The 24,590-nt window shown below is 42.2% G+C and overlaps 1 long non-coding RNA gene across 1 annotated transcript; it reads right to left on the reverse strand.

Annotated features, from left to right (window-relative positions):
* Window positions 1-2,997: 2,997 nt before the first annotated feature.
* On the reverse strand, window positions 2,998-18,974 carry LOC118543298 (uncharacterized). The gene is made up of 4 exons (XR_004921003.2): window positions 18,917-18,974; window positions 6,989-7,158; window positions 6,319-6,417; window positions 2,998-4,663 (listed from the first exon to the last, which is right to left on the reverse strand). It is a non-coding gene; the product is annotated as an uncharacterized LOC118543298 (long non-coding RNA).
* Window positions 18,975-24,590: the final 5,616 nt, after the last annotated feature.

The following is a 24,590-nucleotide window of genomic DNA, read 5'->3' on the forward strand; positions in this document are numbered from 1 at the left end:
AAGACTTGATATATTATGATGTCAATTTTCCCCCAAAATCTAAAAATTTGATATAAATCCAATTAAGATTAAATAAGTATATATTTTATTATTTATTTATCCTGCTGAATTTTTTTTTATTATATAGTAAACCATTTTATTTTGTTTTGCAGGCTGATTTTCCTATTTGGGGGGATACTTTAGAATTTCAATTAAAAAATATATTTTTTTATTATTGTGTTGTTAGTCCCCATACAGTACTTCATTAGATTTTGATGTAGTGTTCCATGATTCATTGTTTGCATATAACACCCAGTGCTCATTGCAATATATGCCCTCCTTAATACGCATCACTGGGCTAACCCATCCCCCTACCCCCCTCCCTTCTGAAACCCTCAGTTTGTTTCCTGGAGTCCATAGTCTCTCATGGTTCATCTCCTCCTCTGATTTCCCCCCTTTCATTTCTCCCTTCCTTCTCCTAATGTCCTCGATACTATTGCTTATGTTCCACATATAAGTGAAACCATATGATAATTGTCTTTTTCCGCCTGACTTATTTCACTTAGCATAATCCCCTCCAGTTCCATCCATGTCGATGCAAATGGTGGGTATTCATCCTTTCTGATGGCTGAGTAATATTCCACTGCATATATGGACCACATCTTTATCCATTCATCTGTTGAAAGGCATCTCGGCTCTTTCCATAGTTTGGCTATTGTGGACATTGCTGCTATGAACATTGGGGTGCATATGGCCCTTCTTTTCACTACATCTGTGTCTTTGGTGTAAATACCTAGTAGTGCAATTGCTGGGTCATAGGGTAGCTATATTTTTAATTTTTGAGGAACCTCCATACTGTTTTCCAGAGTGGCTGTACCAACTTGCATTCCCACCAACAGTATAAGAGGATTCCCCTTTCTCCACATCCTCTCCAACATTTGTTTTTTCCTGTCTTGTTAATGTTTGCCATTCTAACTGGTGTAAGGTGGTATCTCAATGTGGTTTTGGTTTGAATTTCCCTGACAGCTATTGATGTTGAACAAAATTTTGATTGAGATACTACAAACTTTATAAATCAGTTTGGAGAGAACATCTTAGCAATGTTTAATTTCGTGCCCACAAATCTAGTTTACATCTTCATTGTGTATCAGTTACCTTTAATTTCTTTCAGCAAATCTTTTTGGAGTTTTTAGTATACAGATCCTCCACATATTTGTTAAACTTGTCCCTAGATCTTTCACGTCTTTCTATGCTATTTTAAATGTTATTGTGTATTTTTTTTAATTTTCTAGAAGAAAGTGAAGAGTTGAATTAATAACAAAATTACCCACACCTGGGGCGCCTGGGTGGCTCAGTTGTTAAGCGTCTGCCTTCAGCTCAGCTCATGATATCAGGGTCTGGGATCGAGCCCCACGTCGGGCTCCCTGCTCAGCGGAGAGCCTGCTTCTCTCTGTCCCTCTGCCTGCCGCTCTGCCTACTTGTACTCTCTATCTCTCTGTCAAATAAATTAAAAAAAAAATCTAAAAAAAAAATTACCCACACCTGGTCAATGAAGAAATTCTTTACTACCTGAGAAGACTTGCTAAAAATTTTCTTTTGTGTTGGCAAAAAAAAAAAAAAAAAAGCACAAAATTTATTTCACTCAATTTATAATAATTATTGTTATTATTATCCTTTATAAAAATTGGATCTCTAAAATTGAACTTGGCAGAAATAATGGCCACAAACAATAACTCTCAATGACAGAAGGCTAATTGGGTAAATATCATATGTACAATAAATTACTGACGGATCAAACCTTAAACATAAAAGTTTCACAAACAAAATTTACCGGAGCGTAATTTTGTAAAAAAAATTATACAGTTTAATAAAAAGACAATATACAATTGGAAAAATTAATAAATTGCAGTATGACAGATTCGATCAAGGTTTCAGAGGTAAACTCTAGGGAACACCTCACCAATAAGACTTCTTCAGTGTTGGTGAGAACCTGATAAGAATTTTTTATCCTGAACATGAAGTCCAGATATTCTTAAGAGGAAAACCTTGGGCTGGAAGTGTCTATAATCCTTCTCCTGACACCTTTGTTGATTCCATAAAGGAGTTGCAACCACAAGCCAGCAAGCAAGGAAAGCAGAGACAGTTGACCTTATTCTACAACAGGGAAATCACACCTCTGACTCAAATGAGGTGCAATTATGATGGTCAAATGCATACACAGAGCAGAGAGGAAATCAGAGAAATAGAACACAAGACCGTGGGTTCCCAGAGGACGTCTAAAATGAGCCGGCACGGATGGATGATTAATGGCCTCATCAATGACCACCAGCCAAGCCAAGGAATTGTGGGCTGAGGACCCTACTGGGGACTAGGCGAGGGCCATTATTGCCACATGGACAGACGCTTCCTTGGTTAATTGAATCTTCACAGGAGTCCTGATCCCTGCTGGTATTCTCATTAGTTATCCTGGGGCAGAGAGGAGGGCAGTCAGCAGTTTATTCACACAGCGGGTGGAAAGAGCTCCTCGGCATTGGAAAATTGCTGCATGCAAAAGGCCATGCACCTGAAACTTCGAAGAGACCACAGGAAGTCACACTGAAAAGAACAGATCTGGTCAAGCCAGTGCTGTGTGTTGCAGGGGAGGAAGAAGCAACAACTGAAAGGTGGAATTGTTCAAGTCACCTGCCTCACCAGTGAGTGAGAGCCAGGACAGGGGACAGCCATGGTCCCTCCTCCTTTGCCATCTTGAGGCCTCAGAATCCCGGGACAGCACCGGAGTTCCCGCGTCAACAATGCATTTGCAGTGAACTAATAAACACACACACACACACACACACACACACACGTGCGCGCGCGCGCGCACACACACATGCACACACACGCACGCGCACACACACACACACATGCACACACACACACACACATGCTCTATTTCTCAACTATATAGATGCTACTGTGATTCATAAAATACAAACTAATTTCAAGGTGTTACTGAATTCGTATCTTTTATCATAATGTATTTCCTCAATCAATGTTTATTAAAAGGACAACCATCTCTGGAATTCCCCCCAAATCGGTGATACTACAAAAGGGTCCTGCTGGAAAGGTTCAGAAACCACTACCCTGCATGATGCTTCTAAGTCTTACACATTTCTAGCTTCCCATTCTGAAAGAAACAAGACAAAGTTGGGTAAGAAGCATGAATATTTGAGAATTCCTCACTTTTCTCAGTCTCGGATGATAAGAATGTCTGTGGATTCTGTTCACTAGCCCATCTGTATGGTAAAGGGTGAATGCCCCACACTTCTTCCTGAAAGGTGGCAATTGCTACATTGACTTGTAAGCACGAGCATTGTCCTTGTGAATTACAGTATAAATGAGCACAAAGATGCGCAGGAGAAAGCAGTCATTCTATTAGGGAGGAAATCTGGAACTCCAGACCATTCAAATGCTTTTCCAAATCACAAATTACTTAAAAAGCATCTTTAAAATAGAACAAACAAAAGAACAAAAGGATGGGTGTTTTAATCATTTGCTGCTTAGACTCTATTGTCTTCCATTCCAACCAGAACGACACCCGTGTCCAGATAGAAAGTCCTCTGCAATTTCAGCGAACAGCATTTAGCCCTATTATATCAGGGATTCTCCTTGGATTGTGCAGTCTTAGATGGGTGGGTGTGTATGCTAGCTGAGTCCATCCCCAGGCAAGTTTACAACTGAGAACATAACTTTTAAATCTGCCAAAACCACAGACCGAGAATCTCTGTTTCTTAAATAGAATTATAATGCTTCTGAAGTCGGGGCCAGGCAGACCATGAGAGCAGCCAGTTGCTCACATTGCTGAACAAACAGTGCGGAGCCATTAGGTGAACGAATCATTACATAAAATCACAAGAATTTCTGTAGGGTCAGTTCTCCCCCCATGGACCCCATACTTGCGCAAATTTCACTTTGAAAAACCTAACTGCAGGCTTCGTATGTACTTTAAGGGACCAGATTCACTGGGGAGATGGGCTTGGAGACGGGGTGTGTGTGCAGTTGTTTTGGGGAGCACACCGGGGGGGTGAGGATGAGGGACTGTGCAGAGAGAGACGGTGAACTGCCAGTGTCATTGTCACAGTGGCCTCAACAGATCCTTGGGAAGCACGGGAGCAGGCATGGCCCTTCAGAGAGGTCCCTCTGCTTAGGGATCATTAAGGAGCAGCCCACAGGTAACCCCCAAAGCCTGCTCCTGCTGCAAGGCTCCTCAGCAGCTGAATCAAAGACAAACAGCAAGCCAAGCACAGCCTGCAAGAATGAGCTGTAATAATCACATTCATGGTGACGGGAACAGGTGCCTTTCGATGAGAATGGCCCCATGTCAGGCCCTGAGCCTGGCACTCTCCTGTGGTTGTTTATTCTCCACGAGCGTCCTGTAAGGTGGCATACTCCCAGGACTGATGTAACCAAGGACCACTAACTGGACGGGGGGCTTAAAACAACAGAAATTTATCATCTCACGGATCTGGAGGCTGGAAGTCCAAAATCAGGGTGTCAGTAGGACTGGTTCCTTCTGAGCACTGGAGAAAGAATTGTTCCACACCTCTCTCCTGCTTCTGCTGACATCCAGCAAAGCTTGGCGGGTCTTGCCTTGTAGACACATCACTCCAGTCTCTGCTCTGTCATCAGTTGATGTCCTAATCTCCTTTTCGTATAAGGACACCAGTGATACTGGGTTAGGGCCCACATGACTCCAGTATGACCTCACTTAGCTTAGCTGAGTACATCTGCAATGACCTTATTTCTAAATACGTCCACATTCTGAGGCACTGGGGGTTAGGACTCCGTGTGAATTTGGAGGTGACACAATTCAACCCACAGCAATTGGTATTCATTCTTATTGCCATTCTATATATAAAGAGCTTTACATGATTAGCTGGGGTTCATTCAGGAATACAGAAACCACATCAGTTATTTTAACAGAGAGAATTTAACACAGAATGAGTTAAGTAGGTGTTCATCATTGAAAAGATACAAAAAGATCCTATCACAGAGAAGGAATCACAGAACCCATACAGGAAACAGCTACCTCCCCGGGGGATGGGGAACCAAGGACACTCTATAAGACCACTAAAATTTAGAGACTGGGATGCCTGGGTGGCCCAGTCTGTTAAGGTCTGCCTTCAGCTCAGGTCATGATCCCAGGGTCCTGGGATCCAGCCCCACATCAGGCTCCTTGCTCAGCGGGGAGTCTGCTTCTCCCTCTCCCTTTGCTGCTCCCCCTGCTTGTGCTCTCTCTCTTTCTGACAAATAAATAAATAAAATATATATTTTAAAAAAAAGGAATTTAGAGACTCGGATGAGGATGTGGAGAACCTGGACCCACAGGTGAGCATAGCTCTGGAGTTTGAAGGTGGGGCCTCATGACTGACACTTAAAGCTTAGAAGTGGGGTGCTTCTCTCTCTGGGGGGCGTGCACTGGGTCTGGCTTGGGGAAAGGAGGTAGAAACCGGAAACTGGAACAAACAGGCAGAGCCATGGTCAAGGTGTGTTGCCAGGATGGGCACACTGCAAGGCCCGGGCCCCCAGACCTTCCAGCCTGCAGGACTCCTCCCACCATTGTCTTTGGCAGAGAGTCACAGGGAAACCAGCAGAGCAGAGGGGTGGTTTGCAGAGTCCTGGCTTGCAAAGTCCAGAGCATGAAACAACAGCTCAATCACAACAACCCACCCAGATTCAGAAAGTCTCAGCAGGTGGGGAGCGCCAAGGTATGCACCCGGGTCTACACCCAGGTCTGAGCCACTCCAAACTCAGATCTTGGCCCTTTGATTTACTTCCCCTTCAGACAGATATTTAAGAATGGGTAAATGTGAACTGCTTTCATTAATTACATCATAATCCAAGAAATAATCCTGGAAGGACAGCAATTTATTAAGCAGAAAAGCAAAGCCATCTACTCAGTGACCAGGCTCATTAACTAACCTTGGATCACAAGGAAAAGTCGGCTGTGCTCTGTCACACAGATGACGTTCAGTGGCAGGGCTGAGGGGAAGAAATGCACTGACAGAAGAACAGCAGCTAGAAACCCGCCTGCTGGCCTCAGAATTGGGGGGGGGGACACACAGGGTATAGGGCCCTAGTAAAGTCAATTCGCTGTTCTCAGTCAAATAAAGATCAGAAAATAGGATTTAGATCGCAATATGTGAAATTAAGTTAATAATATAGGAGAAGGTGAACTGTTCTGATAGGAAGCCAACTAAATAAGTCCTTTTGTAAAAACTGAGGGGACATCAGCATTCCAAATCGCAAGTGGGGCTTCTTAATGTCAGTTACACCGCTATCTTTCTAGGACAGCCTTACCTTTGATCCATTAGCAGATATTTTCTTGAAATGTTGAAGCTGAATGTTCGTAAATCAAATCATCTTTTGCTTTCACTTCTGTTCTGTCTCCTGAGCTCTCTAGCTTATAGTAAATGAACGAGAAATAAGACCATCCTTAGTGTCTATGCAAGCATGTTTAAAAAATCACTAGAATTATTTACTCTTTCTGTATTGGTGACCTTAAAACAGGACATTTGTGTGACTGCCACAATTTCCCATTGTTTCCTGCATGTTATAAGTCTTAGAGACACTTCAGCCTTCTTTTTTGAGTTTGTAGGACCATGACAGAGTCTATCCAGGACCCGCTCGTTTATAGCAATTAAACCACAACAGCAAAACAGCGCTATCTTTGTGCAAAGGAGATGAGAGGCACTAATAGAGGGGGGCAAGGAAACGGACCCTCTGCTTCATTTCCTGCCTTTTGAGTGTGGTGAACCCTCAGTCTTGACTGTCCACAGAATTTCCAACTTCTGCTTATTTCTGTCTCAAGACATAAACCCAGACCATCAACCACTCATATGTGGCAAACAGGGTCCATAAACCCAGACACTATCAAGGTCATCTCTGGGCCCCTGACTCCATCAGCCTCCTCCACAGAGAGCCCACCCCTGCACACCCTTCCTCTCTTCTGAGCCCCTGACGCCATTACCTTCTTCCTCAGGAGGTACTCTGCTGCATTCTTCCTCCTCGTGGCATGCTGACTTGGTACTCTGAGCATACTTGAGAAGAAGGAACATTGGTTCCAGAGTTGGGTAGAACAGGGCTCAAACTCTTGCTCTATCATTTTCTCCCCATGAGGCCTCTCTTCGCTGCATCCATCTGCACAGAGAGAATTGGATCACACCTGCCTTGGAGGGTTTTTGATTAGGTGGAGGGCTGCAGACTTCTCACTGTCCTCAGGTGGTGAGAAGAGCTGAGTGAGAGCCTGTTCTCCTCTCCCCTTATCAGGGCACTAATCCCACTCATAAGGGCCCCACCCTTATGACCCAATCACCTCCTAAAGGCCCTGCCCCCTGATAGTAATCCTACCATCACATTGGGATTCGGGGGTCATATGAATTTAAGGGACACAATTGGTCCATTGCACCATGAGCTGGGCGAGTGCTGATCAGACATGATCTTATTTAGTTCTTGCAGCTACTCCAAAAAGGAAGAATCATCCCCAGCGTACATGTGGTAAAACTGTGCTCTGGATCATCCAACCAGTCAGTAGCAAAACCAGGACCAATGTGGTCCAGGGCTCTTTCCCCCTTATTGCACTGAATCCTTCAAGACTTCTGCGAGCTCCAGGCAGAGCTGCCCTCATCATTATTTCCCATGGCTAGAAATGGAGTACCTAAGCCTGCCTGGTGTTTCTAGTCATCTAACAGGATCAGATGACAATGTGAGGCTACTCCTATGCATATCAGCTGCCTGACTGCAAAACAGACAGCCAGACAAATGCATGTGTGGCAGATGCACACAAGCATACACATACATATATACACACATTCACATGCACGCATGCACACAAGCATACATGCATATACACACATTCACATGCATGCATGCACATATTTACATGCATGCATATACACAGACATACATTAGAGATAAATCTGTGTCAGTTGTAAGCCTGTGGGTAGCTGATCCTGTGGAATACCCTTGTGGCAAGAAAGCCTTAAAATGTGGTTCCTGGTGGGTTTGGGTCTACACAAGCCTTCCTTGTCAGCCGGCATCAGGGACTTGGGATTGACGTCCTCTCTGACAGCAAGTATAGTTTCAGGAGAAAGAGATCAATCCAAGGAAGAGCAAGGAAGACAGGAAGAAAGGATGCTGCAAGCCTGGTTAGCTGAGCCGGCCTTGGTGTCTATGGGGTGAAAGGGTCACCAAGCTCCCCCTCTCTGATGGAGAATGAGCTGTGAGAACATTTGTCTGAGAGCTAATGGTTTCAGTGAATTTTTCTCTTAGTGGCCTGGGAAATATAAGTGAATAAAGAGATAAGGATAGTAGACAGGGAGAAACTTGACAGACTGTGAAAGCCCCAAGCCTCTTATTTCTTCCAGATTAAATAGGAAAATAGTCAATCACCAGAGTACAGACAAATGGAACACAGGTCAGAATGCCGACATTCTGGAAAATCAAATACGGGTTGGCTGCAACAACAGAGTCTGTACGGATTGATGTATTAAAATTGCTCCCCATGGGTACGTTTTCACCGCCTTGTATACATCCTGGAAATCGATGGCACTATACCTCTCACCAGGCTGTCTTTAAGCATAATTAATTAATCAGGGCAGTAAGCTACTGGAATGAAATCTACTTTTCATTACTTGTGCTCTTAAAAAAATTTATGACTCAAAGGTATTTAACAATCGTAAGGTGACTATATTTTGTTATATGAAGAAAAATTGATTTCATCTATTTGAAGTTCTCACTTTTATACTAATTTCCAAAAAACATGCTCAGATCATATGATAAACCTAAAAAGCCAATTTTTTTTAATTTCAGGAAAAATTCAGATTACAATTGTGATGTCACAGGTTTATTCTTCAGAGTTCTGACCATGGTTATCAACTTTTAAGAATTATATTAGAAATCTTATACTATAGGGTTCTCCAAACTTCTGTATTCAGCATTCACTGAGATGTTGAAAAGAAAGGTCATTTACTCACATTTCATGGAGAGTCTGAGCTCCATTCAGGTGTGACCACCATCAGCCCCAAATCCACTCCCCTACACTGCCACCCTCATCAAGGCTCCTTTTCTAAGCATCTGGCCCTGAAAGCATGTTTCCATCTTCTGCCTCTCCCTCCCACACCTTCTGAATCTGCTCCTTTCTTTGTGATATCATTTCCCACAACTCTCCCTAGCTTCACAATTGGTTGGATCATAATTTTTCTACCTATTCAGGCTCAAAAGTGTCATCAGTTTCAAGCGGGAAAAATAGATATAAATCCACAATAAGATTATAATAAAAACTTTAAAAACCCCAAGGAGGTAAATCCTAAAACAGCTAGAAAAAAATACATCTACATATATACACAGCATATGTAGAAAGAGAGACAGAGAGAGTCCTTCCAGTGAGTGAGAGTAATAGTTGACTTCTTGTTAATAGCCACGAAATCTAGAAGACATAAAACTGACATCTGTGATGAGCAGGGAGAAATAATTCTATACCCAGTGAACATATCTTTCAAGAATAAGGGCTAAATAAATACTCTTTACACAACAACAGAAAGCAAAAGCACTGGGAACAGCACAGTAAAAGAAATTAAGGGTGTAATTCAGGTAGAGTCAAATTTTTCCCAGATAGTAGGTTTGAAATACAAGAAGAAAGTAAGTGCAAAAAAAAAAAAGAAAAGAAAAGAAAAGAAAGAAAGTGCAGATAATGTAGCAATATATGTATAAACCTAATAAAATTTACTGTATAAATATAATATCTCTGAAGAATTAAAACAAAATAAAATCTTAAAAAGCAACAGTGATAGTAAATAAATCAGGAGAGGATAAAAGAGTTAAAGTGCTCTAAATTCCTTCCATTGTTCAAAAAGAGGGTAAACATAATTATTTTAGAAGTGGTAAGTTGAGCACGTATGGTGCAATTTCTGGGATAAGTATTAAGAGCACAAAAGCAAAGTGCATGAATTTAAACCAATGAAGAGGAAAGACAGGTTTGAAAAACAGTTCATCTAAAGGAAGTCTTAAAAAGAGAGAAAAATAGATAGAACTGATGGGAAAAATCCAAATCACAAAGTAAGATGTTACATTTAAACTCAAGTATGTCAGTAAACCCAGTAAATGAATTAAAGGTCAACAGAATTTTTCCATAATAAAGAACTCAAAAATCTCTTCCTAAGGAAAACATTAGGTCCAAGTGTCTTAACTCACATTTTTTTCTCTAACAGTAAAAAAAAAAAATCAAAATAGAAATAAATTCATTTGGAGAACAGGAAATGTCTCATGTCATTTTCTGAAATGAGTATAACATTAATGAAAAATCTGACAAGAACAATAGGCAAAAGAAAATCACAGGCCAGTCTCTCTTGAACATATATGCAAAAAGTCTAAACAGAATATGGACAAACTGAATGCAGCAAAAAGTATAGATATCATTACTAAATTAGGTTTAACTCCACAATGCAAGGTTGGTCTGATGGTGGAAAATCAGTCAATGTAATCCAAAATGTTAACAAATGAAAAGTCACAGATGCAGAAATAGCACTTGATAAAGCTTTTCATAATAAAAATGACAGATTGCCTAATAAATTAAGAATAGAAGAGATCTTCCTCAGTCTAATAAAGAGATTCTACTAAAATTATGCAAAGCATATTTAATGGTTAAAAAGTTGAAATCTTTTGATATCAGGAACAAAACAAAAATGTCTTATACTGCACATTGCTTTCAACATTGTAGCACAGGGCTAGCCACCAGTAAGACAAGAATTACAAAGAAAGGGAAAATACAAGACCTAGAAATGGAAGTGATGTGATTTGGGGGATGATATGAATTTTTTGTGTAAAAATAATCCATAAAATTTCATTAGAATTAAAAGGAAAATTTAGCAAAATTGAAAGCTTATTAAAATTCAACATATAAAAATAAATTTCATTTTTATATGTCAACAATAAAAGTCTACAAAACAAATATTAAAAATGCCAATTATAGGAGCATTGGGAAAACTGGACAGCTACTTGAAAAATAATGAAACTGGACCACTTTCTTACACCATACACAAAAATAAACTCAAGATGGATTAAAGAAAGACCCACATATAAGACCTGAAACCATAAAACTCCTCAAAGAAAACATCAGCAAACTATTAGATATTAGTCTTAGCAATAAGCAAAAATAAAACATAGTTCCCCCACAAAAAACTTTAAAAATATGTAAGGGTTTTATAGAGAAAATATAAAATGTCAATAGGAGATATTAAAGAAGACTCAAATGAATGGATGGCATTGGTTGATAGACCCAATTTTGTAAAGATTTCAATTCTTCTCAAATGTACAGTTAATGAAATCTCAACTAACAATATAGCAGGATTTGGGAAAACTTGACAAACTGGTTGCAAAATTTATTTGGAAATACAGAGGGACTTGGATATTCAAGTCATTCTTTTTTTTTTTAAGATTTTATTTATTTATTTGAGAGAGAGCACAGCAGGGGGAGCAGAGACAGAGGGAGAGGGAGAAGCTGGCTTGCCAAGCAGGGAGCCCAAAGTGGGGCTCGATCCCAGGACCCTGGGACCATGACCCAAGGCGAAGGCAGATGCTTGACCGACTGAGCCACCCAGGCGCCCCTATCCAACTCATTCTTGAATAATAATTGGAAATGGGAAAATTGTTCACCATGTCTGAAGCATATTATCAAGTGTAGCAACCAAGACTGTATGATACTTGTTCATGCAGAGACTAATGGATGAAAGGGAACAAGATAGGGCCTAGAAGCAAATCTCTATCTGCATGAACACTTTAAAAAAATTATGGCTCCAAAAAAAAAAAAAAAAAAAAAAAATTATGGCTCCATTTCCTTTAAGTTTTTAATTTGATGGGTGAAAGTATCTTTTTTTTATTCAAGTATAATTAACATACAGTGTTAATTAGTTTCAGGTGTACAATATAACAATTCAACAATTTTATACATTACTCAGTGCCCATGATGATAATCCTTAATTACCATCACCTATTTGACCCATCCCCACCAACCCCCCTTCTGGTAAACCATCAGTTTGTTCTCTGTATAAGAGTCTGTTTTCTAGTTTGTCTCTTTTTTCTTTGTTTGTTTTGTTTCCTCAGTTTCACATATGAGAGAAATCATATGACATTTGTCTTTTTCTTACTGACTTATTTCACTTAGTACTAGTAGTAGTGTCTCTAGGTTCATCCATGTTCTTATAGGATTATGTTTTTTGGGGGAATGCAAACTGGTGCAGCCACTGTGGAAAACATTGTGGAGGTTCTTCATAATATTAAAAATAGAATTCCATATGAACCAGTAATTCCACCAGTGGGTATTTACCCAAAGAAAAGAAAAACCCTAGTTTGAAAAGATGTATACAAACCTATATTTACCGCAACAATTTACAATAGCCAAGATATGGAAGTAACCCAAGTGTCCCTCATATATATAACATATATATCATATATATATTACTCAGCCATAATAAATAATGAAACCTTATACATGCATGAACTCTTGGCATAAATCTAGAGTGACACTTAAGATAGTGGAGATGTCCTTTTGATAAATACCGTTGAGACAGTTATCCATATGGAAAAGCATAGATGAAATCAGAGTACTACTTCATATAGCATGTATCAGAAACATTAGCAGGTAGATTAATGTCATGAATGTTAAAGTTAAAGGATAAAACATGTAGACAATTATATAGAAGAACATATTCATGACTTTAGGTAGAGAAGAGTTTTTTAACAAGACCCCAAAAAAGCCCCACTAATCCTAAATTTAACTATATTACAGTTAAGTACTCACAATTTACTAAAAGACAGGATAAAGACAGTGAAAAGAGGGTTTCCAAGGTTTCCCATTTGTTGGCTCACTTGTTATTGGCACTACAACAGAGATAAGGCCAGAGGATGACAAAAAAGAGGAGGCCAAGTGGACACGATGAATTTGGTTTGAACATATTGAACTGGAGGTGACATGAGATGCCCAAGTGGAGCCCAAACTGTTGTAACTCTTACAACAGAAAGAGTTCACTCATGGGAATCCCATCACCTTTGGAGTAAAAACTTTCCCAAAGTTGTTATTTTTCGCCAACTTCCTTCCCATGATCTCACTCACACTTGTAGCTTTCACTACACCAGCAAAAAGGCAACTCCCTGAATCCACTTTTGCTATTACCCATCTCTCACCATGCACCCTTTGCATCTGCTTATTGGACCTTTAGCTCCTAGAATTCATCACCTGTAAACACACACAGTAATTTTCTCTCTCAAACCACATCCTCCTCCTGACTTCACATTTAATCATGTTTCTAATCATGCAGACATAAAACCCTCAAGTTCTTTTTGGTTCTTTCCTCTCCTTTCCTGCCTCCCTCTGTAGCCAATCAATCACCAAGTCTTAGGAGGTTTTCTTCATATGGTTAAGTTTGCATTTTCTATCCCTTCCTTTCTATTCCTGCCATACCCTCTGGACTGTCACATCTTCAATCTCTCATTCTTGAACTCCCATAAGATGCTTCTAAATCATCATTCTGCCTCTGGTTCATCCATTCTCATATCATTTCTCCCATGACTGTATCACTTCAGTGCTCAGAAATGATTAAGGGCAGCCATTGCCCAGAGCAAACACTGGGGAGTCTGGCCACATCCTGCCATGCTCCTAGTGTGTTCTGTGTTTTGTGCTGCCATCAGTCATCATTGGATGCTGGTCCCTCCTTTTGCTGCCCCTCCACCTTTTCACATATACACCTTCTGAATGTTCTCCCTCATTTCTGCTTTCTTAAATTCGGTTATTTTTTTATAATCTCATTTAAATGTGACCTGCACTTGAATGACCCAAGTAAAGTTAGCCCACATCTGAAATGCTAGTCTATGTCATCTCTCCTTACAAGACTGGTGTCACAGTGATTTGGTTACAGTTTCTTGTGCATGTTTTAATCTTGACTCACTAGATAATGAGATGTCTGTGCTCAGAGACACAAGGTCCTGTTACTTTGTATCCTTGGTGATACTTAACAAGGTATTTTCCACATAATAGATGATAGGTAATTATTTAATGTAAAGTCCATGCTTTTAACTATTATCTCATACAAAATACTCACTTAATCTGGAATGGTAACTTTTTCTAAAGGTTCAGCTGCAATTTGTCTTCCATGGAAAAAAAAAGAGGGTAAATATGTTATGAGTTCCTGTGAGCACCACATTTGACACATATGGAGATGACTAGTTTTAAAGCATCCTTATTATGGATTTCCATATCTTGGACATGTAAATACCTCACTGATAGCATATGTCCTCCCCTACATCATTAAAGGTTTTAAGAAATTATTTAAGAAAATCCAACTTATTCTCAATGTGCAGAGAGATTCAAAATTGAGATATTTGTTGCCAAAAAAATTACTAAGTCCAACAAGAAAATATGATTTACAGTTGTTTTGAGGCTATTAATCTTTTGATTTTATATAGTTGAGGATAATACCTACTTTAAAAATTAGGAAATAAAGTATTATTTGGTACAACCAAGAAGAAGAGGAGGGAAGAAGGAGCAGGAGGAGGAGGGAACAGGGAAGGAGGAGAGGATGAAGCCATGAAATGTGAGTTCTAACTACACCTTACATCAAATTTTGCCTTCATTCTTCCTTCTTTGGAAACAAAATGCTTCCTGTAGCAGAGCAGGATTTGCAATGACAGGCTACTTGAGATGTCCATGTTTAATTATCTGAGGAATCAGGATAGGGAGATAACAAACAGAAAGTCATAGATTATCCAGAACACTCATTTCAGTTATTAGCTTGGATTTGATCACATCTCAGACTGTCACCTAGCAACATCCAAGTGTCTATGTGTCTATGATCAGTTCAGCAGAAGATACCTCTTACACAGTGAACAAAACCAGGTACAGAAGTCATATTCTTACATTTTTAAGCTCCTCTTGTCTATTCCCAAGCAAGGGGCCCATGTGTACCCACTTTTACATCTAGAAATCAGTGCATAACTGGGTCATCTTGGGGTTTCAGACTCTCCTACCAGGGTAGTGAACTCAGCACTCTCTGAGGCCCCTGAGTCCTTGAGGGGAGGCTCCAAGAGCAGTAAGGCAGTCAGGACACCTCAAGATTCTTCCAGAAGAGTTCACATTTCCTGGGTTATTTACCAGGGAAACCCCACAGCTCAACCCAGAAAAACTCTACATTGTTCACTACAAAAAGAACAGGTTCTTGAGCTCCCAGGCAGTCCAGACTCACCAGTACTCACAGCATGACATGGCTGCTCTCAGAAGGCACACTGCTGGCTACATGAGTCTACTCTTGTCCCAGCAATCCAGCATCACCTGGGGTACTATTCCCAGTCTCCAGGAAGAAGACCAACATCCTGTCCTTGAAGTTCTGGAGCTTCTCAGAACAGTCCTGCAACCTAGCTATCCTGGGCTTGGATGTGGCTTGAGAGACCATTGCCAACTGGGGTTGGTTGAGCATGAATGGATGCACCAGATCCAATCCTACTAGATGCAGACCATCTTATGCCCTGTCCTCAGTAGAGACACTATAAAGATATCTGGGTCTCTTATTCTAGCTTCCTTTTGTGTTAGGCTCTTAGTAAAGCTTTCTGAGGATCCTGGGCTACAAAGTACATGGATGACTAACTCCATTATCTGCTCCCACCAATGGCCCCAACCACTCCCTTTTTAGAGGAAAAAAGCAAGTGAGACACCCAATAATGGAGTCTGTGGAAGTTACTGGAGAGAGAGAAGGGAGAAAAGTACTTCACCTCTGAGGAAGATAAAAGGAGCCAGCCCATAAGCCCTGTCCCTTAAGAAATCCCCAGGCTCACGGCCCCTTAGACCAAGTCTGCATGGACAGATATTAGAGGTGAAGGTTCACAGCATTGTATGTGATTTCAGTTCATAGACATTGTGGGAGAATTTAGAGCAAAAATAAAGTTTTGTCATTATAGAAACGAGGCACTTTGGAGCCCCGTATAAAGTGACAGCTACCGTCTAGAGTTTATACATATACGTATTCATTGGCCTCTCTCTTAAAAAGTTTTCTAACTAAGAATAGCAAAAAGACCTAGTTGCTAACTGAATATAATAATAATATAAAAAAAGACCTAGTTAAACCATAGCTCCCTCTCCACCAGTGCAGTGCAGATTTGGGGTCAGTATCTCTAGGACAGTGTAGAGCATACTCCTAGGGCTACTCGTTGGTCCTGATTGTTCATCTTGCTGTACTAGTCAGTCACCTGGAATGGCTACACCTTCAAATCCCACTGGGCCACCTTTCTTACTGAGCTGGCTGTTCCCAGCTTCCTCGAGGGCCATTTCACCTTAACCTGCCTTATACTGCTTATCCACCTCATGGTGGTCTCAGGGCCCTTCATCACTCACCTGACTTGCTGTTTGCAGCCTTCAAGGGACCCACATGTCTGATTCTAAATATAGCTAGGTTGGTCCTGACCTCTGATTTTCTCCCTTAAGTCACCTAGCTTCTACACTACCATGGTTTCCAACACTTTGGGAAAATACTCCTTTTCCTGATTCCAACCTAGCTGTCCAGGGCCTATCCCAGGGATCTGACAGCAAGTAACCCCAACTCCATGAATGCCACCCATATGTGACCAGGGACACATAGCAAAATAAAAAGATTAGGAAGTTATTCTTTTTTTTTTTTTTTTTTTTTTTTTTTAAAGATTTTATTTATTTGACAGAGAGAGACACAGCGAGAGAGGGAACACAAGCAGGGGGAGTGGGAGAGGGAGAAGCAGGCTTCCCGCAGAGCAGGGAGCCCGATGTGGGGCTCGATCCCAGGACCCTGGGATCATGACCTGAGCCGAAGGCAGACGCTTAACGACTGAGCCACCCAGGCGCCCCTAGGAAGTTATTCTAACAAAGCACACGCATCACTTCTTTTAGATGAAGAAACACACAAATGTCAAGGAGTCAATAGGTGTCAAATCCACGCTGGTGCACAATACCAAGCTAGACTTTGCAATGGAATAAAAAGAGGTCTTTAAGACATTGTCAGCATGGAACCCTCAAATCAAGTTGGAGGAAGTAAGATTTATGTTGGTATTCCAAGTGTTTATCCAGTGCCAGTGACGTGTATCATGTGAACATAAAAGCAAGCCAGGACTGGCAGATCGAAACCCAGCTATAAACCCATAGCATATGATTAAGCAATAAATTGTGTAAACTGAACAACTGTTGGAAATGTTCCGAGGCGCTGTTAACAGTCTGCGGTCCAAGACTGCACAGGGAGGGAAGAATAAAACCACTGGTGCCTTTATATTCAATCTCTAAAGGTTTAGCTGAGAAAGATCACGTATGGCCTCAGGAAGTAGAGAATGTCTCTGGTCTGGGACAGGTTCTGGAGCACCCGAGCAGATTAACTCACACGGACAGTGGGCTCAAGTCTCTTTCCCAACCTCACCTAAGTTTAGGTAAAGAGTGATAGCTCTGACCTCATTTCTGCATTCTCAGTGAAAATGGGGTGGCAGTGGTGCTCCCCAAGGGAAAAAGTGATTGTTGGAGGAAAATAAGTCTTTTTTTTGAAGATTTTATTTATTTACTTGAGAGAGTGAGAGAGAAAGAGAGCACAGAGGGAGAGGGAGAAGCAGACTCCCCGCTGAGCAGGGAGCCCCATGCAGGGCTCCATCCCAGGACCCCAAGATCATGATGTGAGCTGAAGGCAGACACTTAACTAACTGAGCCACCCAGGTGCCCCTGAAGGAAAATAAATCTTATATGTTGCAATGGTTTGTGGCCCTTCAAAGCTCAATGCTACTTGACCAAAATTCACTCCTTAATATTTAATTTATCTCATTAAATAAATTAGAATTTACTTCTTAGTGGTTTGATATTGAAAACAAGTTTAAAAACACAGACCTGTCTTTTGATTAACATTGACCAAGGTTTCATCAAAATTAAAAACTTACATACATCAAAAGACACTACAAAGGAAGTAAAAAGATAATCTAGAGGACGGGAGAAAATATTTGCAAATCATATATCTGGGTCAAATCATGATATGGGTCTTGTATCCAACATATATAAAGAACATGTAAAACTCTATGATAAAAAAGACAAATGGCCCAATTAAAACATGGGCAAAAATTTTGAATAGACATTTTTCCAAAGGAGACATTTGTCTAAAATGGCCAACAAGTACACACACACACACACACACACACACACACATATGTTCAACATCATTAATAGTTGAGTAACTGCAAATCAAAAATGAAATGAGGTATGGGCGCCTGGGTGGCTCAGTTGGTTAAGCGACTGCCTTCGGCTCAGGTCATGATCCTGGAGTCCCTGGATCGAGTCCCGCATCGGGCTCCCTGCTCGGCAGGGAGTCTGCTTCTCCCTCTGACCCTCCCCCCTCTCATGTGCTTGCTCTCTCATTCTCTCTCTCTCAAATAAATAAATACAAAAATCTTTAAAAAAAAAAAAAAAAAAAAAAATGAAATGAGGTATGATTTCACACCCACTTAGGATGGCCATCATCTGAGAAGGGAAAAGACAAGTATTGGCAAGGATGTAGAGAAAGGAGAACCCTCCCAACCGCTGTTAGGAGTGTAGAGTGGCATACACACTGTGGAAAGCATCAGGCAGTTCTTCTGAAATTAAATGTAGAATTACCATACGATCCAGCAATTCTACTGAGAATTCTCATCTGAGAGAATTGAAAATGTGTCACGCAAAAACTTATATACATAAGTTCAAAATCATATTATTCATAACAAACCAATGGTGGTAAACCCAAATTTCCACGAATTGATGAATGGATAAACAAAATGTGCTCTATCTATAAAATGGAGCGTTACTTAGCCATAAAAAGCTTGAAGGCATTATGCTAACTGAAAGATGCGAGACACAAAAGGTTATCTATTGTATGATTGTGCTTACCTGAAATGCCCTGAGTAGGTAGATCCACAGAGATAGCAAATGGATCAGTGATTGCCAGGGGCTGGGGAGGAAGGAAGTGGAGAGTGACCGTGCAGGGGTATTGGATTTCTTTTTGGAGTGGTGACAACATTCTGGAATTAAATAATAGTTATGGTTGCACAACCATGCAAATACACTAAAAAAATAATGCTTTAAGTGGTGAATTTTATGATATGTAAATATCTTAATTTTTTAATTGACCAAAGTGCTTTTCCTGGAAAAACTTGTAGGTACTTACAACATGTCTAAGGTGGAGGAGAAGCAGGGGTGCCTGGGTGGCTCAGTCATTAAGCGTCTGCCTTCGGCTCAGGTCATGATCCCAGAGTCCTGGGATCGAGCCCCATGTCGGGCATTCTGCTCAGCGGGGAGCCTGCTTCTCCCTCTCCCACTCCCCCTGCTTGTGTTCCCTCTCTCACTGTGTCTCTGTCAAATAAATAAATAAAATCTTAAAAAAAAAAAAAGATGGAGGAGAAGCAGGGTGGTGCGACCTCCTCCCTCCTCGTCCTGGCTCTGGGACAGATGAAGAGATGTCAGCCTGGTCATGGGCTCATCTCTCCCCAGACCACACCACCCCAGACCTTGCGACTTATCCATTGGAACAAACAAAATCAGTCAATGAAGCCTGTGGCGGGCTAGGACGTCGTGTCTGTCATCTAACTGCACACAGCTCAGAGATGAATCTATTGATCGTTGCCCTCCCCTCCGTGAAGCCAGCATGACCATGCCTGAGAGAATCACTGAGCGGGTCTGGTGCTCTTAGCGACGCAAACAGAGAAGAGATGGAATTGGATTTATAGGAGGATGACAGAGGAAAAAAAGCGCTGGCCATATTTACTCTCTGCCCATCCTCAGCAAAGGTCCAGTAAGTGAAGTTTCATTTTCCATGATATTGCTCCCAAACAAGCAGTCCTCAGACAAGGAAAGTGCTGGGAGAGCGCGGTAGCTCTCAAGACCCAGGAGGGACCCTTCACTGATCAGAGCCTCTCTGAGGCAGAAACTTTGCAGCATTCCACGAGCTGGAGTTATAGCCTCTGTTCTCAAAAGATTTGAGAGAGATTATTCCAACTATAATCAGCAGCCATCACCTCTAGAATCTGAGAACTCCACACTTGTTCCTTCAAAAGTGATCCTGAAAACGGGTCTGCGGCTTCATTTTTTTTTTCCACTCTAACGAAGGTATTTGTTTGTTTTGCGGAGGTTGCTGACATTGCAGACTTACTAGGAAGTGTGTTCCAGGGAGCTGGGCCTGTAGAAACAGGCAGCGTGAATTGAACTGGACCTTGTCCTAGAAGTGGGGCAGGAAGGAGGTGGAAACACAGGTGAAAACCCCAGTGTTAGGTCTGGGCTTCACCTGCATTGGGACGTGGGGAGGTCTGTGCTGTGCCTCCCGCCACCACAGTTGTGCCGGCCCTGGGGGCTCTGATAGCCACCCCCAGGGTCCTGCATCCTGAGAACAGTGGAGGCCTTGAACCCTAGTGGGTGCCCGTGCCCCCCTGCCACGAGCCTCCATTTTCCCCAGTGAGCCTTCCTGGAGGGCACTGGTCAGGTGTTTGCTAAGATCAGTCAGGCTATTTTGCAGGTCCACACCGAGAACTACCTCCAGGGCCCATGACTTTTATAGCTGCCATGCTCACCCCCCCAGTTCCCGCCCCCTGTCCCCCACATGCCACCCCCTCTTACTGGCCCCTCCTCTCCCTGCCTTTGTTCCTGCCTCACTGGAAAGAAGGGACAGCTGGTCACCATCTCAGCATAGCAGCCCCTTTTATTCTCGAAGGTCGTTATTCCATCACTTGACTAAATCTTCCTATTCCATCTTTCCCTCAAATTCTCAGTTCTTCAAGTGCTAAAGCCTTGTAACTGCTCTCTGCAGGACCCTCCCTATCTAAATTGCCCCCTCGAACTCTATTTGTGGACTCTCGGGTGGGACGTTTCTATTTGTTGGCCTCTCATTATGGGAATGAGTATAATGATTTAGCTGAAGCCTGTCTGCATTTTAATAACGATTCGTCACCAATTCCTTGTTTCTTCCCTTTAAAGGGGCTGCTGCCTGCTCAGCTTCCCGGCAGACACCCCTCGCCACTAATGAGCTGGCTCTTTGTGCTAATTAAACCCCACCTGCTCCTTCCCTGCCATCTGACTCCTGGCCTGAGAGATGTTAGCGGGTCCCTACAGATGCGCGGAGGCTGTTGCCTCTTCACCCAGGGGAGTCAGCTGGCCACCTCACCAAGATCCCTAGACAGAATGACAGCTAAAGGTGACAGCAAACTCTCAGCTTCAAACCGCACCCCCAAAAATCTCCCAAAAGAGAAGAAAAGCAAAAAATCAGCAAGAACTATCCATCCATATTTCAAAAGTAGTTTAACAATAATAATAGATGTACAAGAGTTGTAAGGGGTAAGAAAAAATCTTGATTTTTTTTTTTTACAATCATTAGAATTATTTCTCCTGGTATTATCGAGAGAGTGTGTGCCATCTACTCTCGGCCCCCTTACCCTCAACAGAGTCATCTGAGAAGCTGCCTGGTTCATTCTACCCACCATGATGCACTGAGGATTCTGCACCCGCTATGAGTGTCCTGTTTTGACCATTGCCTCATCTTCCTCAGTGTGATTTCCGGCACATATTCCTTACGACACACAAGGAGCCTCTTCACAGTCAGTCTATATTGATATTCTGCCTTGTAATCTAATGCTTTTCCAAATGATGTACTGTTCTATTTCAGGCTCATGACTTTTTTCTAATGTTTATCTAAATCTATGTAACAACAGATCTGTGTAATGTGACCAATCTATGTAATGTGTCTTTAGATAGCCAATGCTCTTCAGCCTTCAGAAGAACATTCCCTACCTTTTCTTTATTTTCTCAATTCCCAATAAGAGCTGCAAGCTGGTATGTCCTATCAGCACCTATTTTTCCAAAGACTTGAGTATTGCAACTTCTTTCTTCCTAAAGACTTCTGCTCAGGGCTTTCCTCTGAATACAGATATGATCACCAGAATGATACATCCATCATTCACAAGGACACAGCCCTGGGGTAAGGTCTGCCTGAAAGGGATAGTTAATTTGAGTTGGTTTACATACATTCTCTTGCTTTACTGAAACTGAACACATCGACTGACAATGAACAGACCGGGGATGAAGAGCTTTCTTTGGAGTGAAGGCAAAAAGAAAATATAACTGACCCCAAAAGGTTGGTACTGGATGGCCCACACTCCAGCCAATTAGCAGAACTGGCATTGAGCCCGGCTTTGTCTCAGATGCTAAAAAAGGCGTTAAAATTAGATTTCCCTGTCCTTGTGGCAAAATAAGGGTCAATTGTCTTGCATGCCCAATCATGAGCGTGCCACCCTTATTGCAGGCTTAATCCATATGCCAAGAAATTATATGGGGATCAAATGCATGCTGGCATTAGAGAATGACTCCAGATTGTTCTCAATGGTAGGATTTCATCTGAAAATAAGTGCTGATTTACATGAATTTACATCTAAAATGCAAATTACAGGATTCCCCAATGGAGAGCAGAAGGAAAGTTGAAGGCAGCAAGCTTCTCCCTTTATCTCAAAAGCAGAGGTCCCATTGGTCTTTAGAGTGGAAAACCCCCAAAGATGTCTCCATAGGCAGCCCCATACACAAAGTGTAAAATCCTTGATTATGTGCACTTGGGCCCCTTTCTGTTCCCCAGTGGTGATTCTGAGCCTCTTTCTTCCATCTGCACTGATTTCCATGGCAGGTGCAGCTGGTGCTTTCTCCATGGCCTGGTAACAGCGCAGGAGAAAGAGCAGGGCCGGGGCGCCTGGGTGGCTCAGTCGTTAAGCGTCTGCCTTCAGCTCAGGTCATGATCCCAGAGTCCTGGGATCGAGCCCCGCATCGGGCTCCCTGCTCGGCGGGAAGCCTGCTTCCTACTTCCCCCTGCTGTGTTCCCTCTCTCGCTGTGTCTCTCTCTGTCAAATAAATAAATAAAATCTTTAAAAAAAAAAAAAAAAAAGAAAGAGCAGGGCCGGTACCACCCACTCCATTTTCAAAGAAAGAATGACTGCTATGGGGGGCAGATGTTAACAGTTGGCCGGGGGCAGCTGGTCACTTCTGGGAGAGGAGCAAGCAATGTGTGTTGGGTGTCCTTAGTTCATCATTCACAGAACAGCGTAGGAAGAGGCTACAGTGTCTGGAATCAGAATTGACATGCAAAGTAAGGGAAGTATGAGTGTGTGTGTGTGTGTGTGTGTGTGTGTGTGCATGGGAGTGTATGTACATGTGTGTCCACATGTGACAGTCTTCTGTGTATTAAGTAACATGCTGAACTTTTCGTGCCAAGTGAAAAGAAAATCTAATTATAAAAAAATCTGCTTTTTGTGGTGCCAGGGTGGCTCAGTCAGTTAAGCGTCTGCTTTCAGCTTGGGTCATGATCCCGGGGTCCTGGAATTGAGCCCCGCGTCTGGCTCGCTGCTCAGCAGGGAGTCTGCTTCTCCCTCTCCCCTTCTTGTGCTCATTCTCTCTCACTCTCTTTCTCAAAGAAATAAATAAAATCTTTTTAAAAAATGATAAATTAGGGGCGCCTGCATGGCTCAGTTTGTTAAGTGTTCAACTCTTGGTTTCAGCTCAGGTCATGATCTCAGGATCCTGGGATTGAGCCCCTAATCGGGCTCCCTGCTCAGCAGGGAGTCAGCTTGAGATTCTCTCTCTCCCTCTCCTTCTGTTCCCCTGCTCCTGCTCTCTCACTTGCTCTCTCTCTCTCTCTCAAATAAATAAATAAAATCTTTGAAAAAAAGGTAGTCCATACATATGAATAGGTTGCAAGTTCTATCCAGTACCCCCTGCCTTGGGCCTATTCCTTACGGCCCTCTGGACATGGACCACGGGCTCACCAGAGAAGTCAGCTATGCCTTGCTGGGTGATACAGGAAGCAGAAATTGGGGGTGCAAGGGTGCCTTCATCATCCCAGCAACCACACAGGGGAAAGGAAGGCGCCTTATTAGTTAGGCACCGTTTCTTCTTCAGTACAAATTTAATTTTAGACAGAACATCTATAACTGACCTTGCAAGGTTGTGTATGGGCTTGTCCCTACAGGCTGCAGAGGTATAAGCAGATGGGCTCTGGTCTCCAGCGACGGGAATTGTCCCGTGACAGCCCCGAGAGCTGTGTGAACAGGTGGGGCTGCCCTTCTCGTGTCATCCCTCTCAGGATTGTGTCCACCCTGGGGTCTCCAGAGCTGGGATGCCGGGAGTTCTTCCTGCTTTGCCCAAATTTCAGAGACAGCCACCCGCTAAGAAGAGGAGGAATCCGATGTTTGGAATGCACATGCCTAAGAAAAGGACAGGATGACTTATAGCAAAATTTCTTTTTTTAGGAGTTATAGCATCTCCACAATTTTCTGGCCAGAGCTTCTGTTATTAAAAAGTAAACCTATATCATTAAAAATACTGATGTTCTTCTGGCACTTTAAGTAATCGGAAGCATATCATCTTTCTTCCCACATGCTCTAGGATACCAGCCTGACCCAGCGCATGTGCATTTCAGCCCTCAGCATCCCAGAGGACCAGCTCTTCTAAGTTGGTGCCTTTCTCTGGCGAGTGAGCTTCCGTACTTTCTGCTCAGTTGCCTGGAGTTCACAGGTCCTATCCTGAGCCTGGTGAGACC

This window comes from Halichoerus grypus, chromosome 2 (genome assembly GCF_964656455.1).
Source record: "Halichoerus grypus chromosome 2, mHalGry1.hap1.1, whole genome shotgun sequence".
Classification (NCBI taxonomy): Eukaryota; Metazoa; Chordata; class Mammalia; order Carnivora; family Phocidae; genus Halichoerus; species Halichoerus grypus.